The following is a 2,352-nucleotide window of genomic DNA, read 5'->3' on the forward strand; positions in this document are numbered from 1 at the left end:
TGGTCGTTTCTGTAAGTGTGTTCCCAACACTATGTATTCTCAGTGAACCGTGCAGGGGTGCATCTGATTTAGGCTTAGGAAGCACACACTGTCATATGGACATGGTGAGTGGAATTCCTTAGAATTCCATATGCACACACATTTTATGTGTACTGGTGCATCAGACTCCTCTATGCCAGTGGAACCCTGTTCAGCTCACAACTCATCTGTCTGGTGGTTCTGGATAAGGGAGTCTGTCTGAATAAGGGAGTCTGTCTGGATAAGGGTGTCTGTCTGCCAGGTGTCTCAAATCTGGATCCACGGAACCTGTTTGACAGTCTCACCATAGGGAGCCCAATGTGGACTTTCCAGCAGCCTGGATCTATTACCCAGATCTCAACCTGTACCTACGACAACCTTATTGAGTACGACATATATATATATATATATATTCCTCACAAGGAGCAGGCAGATGTCCAGATGTCCTCACAGTGTGGACTGTTTTATATTTCTCATTATTTGGTGTCTACAAAGACTTAAACGCATGCGTGACTCCCCTACACACTCCATACTGCCCCCCATCCTCCTCCCCCCCCCCCCCCCGGCCCAAAAAGACTCAGTTCTCCATTGCTTCTTTGAAGTGAATGTGAGTGTAACTCAAAGCCCTCTTTCAACTACTTTCCCTATTCACAGAGTTTCACTATCCATCACATCAGTGTGTTATTCACTCCTCTGTCTGCTTGGATACATTTAAAGAGTGTGTTATAGTTATATAATGCTCTGTGCTACTGACAAGACCTGGGAAGACTACAATGGCAAAGTTCTTAATCTAATATTAGATTAAGATCTATATTCCTATAGTCCTGTATAAATACCCTGTGTAGGTTTTGGGATATGACATAGTTGAATTATGCTTTTATCCTTTGCACAGGAGGAATATTCATATTCCCAGTGAGCAATAATTTGGACAAAGCTGAATTTCTCAAGAAACTCTGGGAATCTGTGCTTTCAGTTATAATTATACAAAGGAGATGAGGCCAAATTAAAGCTTCACATAGGGCCTTTAAAGCTTCGCATAGAGCCCATTAAAGCTTCACATAGGACCTTTAAAGCTTCACATAGGTCCCCTAAAGCTTCACAAAGGGCTTTGAAAGGTTCATAAAGGGCCTTGAAAGCTTCACGTTTGGTTTGCAAAATGCAATTCAAAGCTGCAGAATAAGCTTTTACAAACACATTTGAAATTTTTATTTATGTTATCACATATCTGACCTTTTTTTTTTAACAATGTTTTCGATTTTAACTTCTAGAACTATCTGCCCCAGAGAACACAGGCAGCATACTGAAACCAGTGCTACAGCCCAGTGCTACATCCTAGTGCTACATCCTAGTGATACATCCCAGTTCTACAGCTCAGTGCTACAGTCCAGTGATACATCCCACTGCTACATCCCAGTGATACAGCCCAGTGCTACATCTCAGTGCTACAGCCCAGTGCTAAAGCCCAGTGTTACAGCCCAGTGTTACATCCCTTGTGATACAGCCCAGTGATACATCTCAGTGTTACAGTCCAATGTTACATCTCAGTGTTACAGCCCAGTGTTACATCCCAGTGATACAGCCAGTGTTACATCCCAGTGCTACAGCCCAGTGTTACATCCCAGTGATACAGCGGAGGAGGCAGTGGAATCGAAGGAGGTCTTCCACAGAGGGCCTGAAGAGATTTTATTCTTAATTAGGTCAGTCAGAAACTACTGAAGCAGCCTGTCTCTTTGATGTCAGTCTCTCCTTTAGGCGAGACAATAAACACTTTTATTCCAGCCCTCATTATATAGGCTGCAGTCTGAACTAAAAGAGTTATGCATTTAATTAGCCAGCCTTGCTGGTGCAATTGTGCTTATTTAGTAGTGATAATTGTTTTTAATCGGGACCAGTAAATGAAAGTCACATTGTGCTGCCGTCTTCACAAATATCAATATGTTACAACCTAAAGACTAGGCAAAGCAAAAAAGGATGTGTATAAAAACATTAGCCTACTGCTCGACCATGACACTGAACTCTAAATCTGACTGCAAGAAGATTATACTGTTTGAGAGCCTTTTTAATGTAAAACTCACTAAACTGTGGAATAATCCCGCTATCAATTTGGTGGCCACACTCTCTCTACTTAAGGCTAGACTGAAAACCAATTTGTATAGACAGGCATTTTGTTAAACGCCTCTCATCTTAACCTCTCACCTCTGGAGGTTCAGGGGTATTTAGAGCTGCAGTTTACTGCAATGTTGTGAGGCTGCCACTTCACATCTGCTTTGTCATTCAGGTTTGTTGACAGGGGTGCTGCTCCAGGCAGCCTTCATATGTTGGTCCCTTCTGTCA

This window comes from Electrophorus electricus, chromosome 11, assembly GCF_041902795.1.
Source record: "Electrophorus electricus isolate QZ-2024a chromosome 11, ASM4190279v1, whole genome shotgun sequence".
Classification (NCBI taxonomy): domain Eukaryota; kingdom Metazoa; phylum Chordata; class Actinopteri; order Gymnotiformes; family Gymnotidae; genus Electrophorus; species Electrophorus electricus.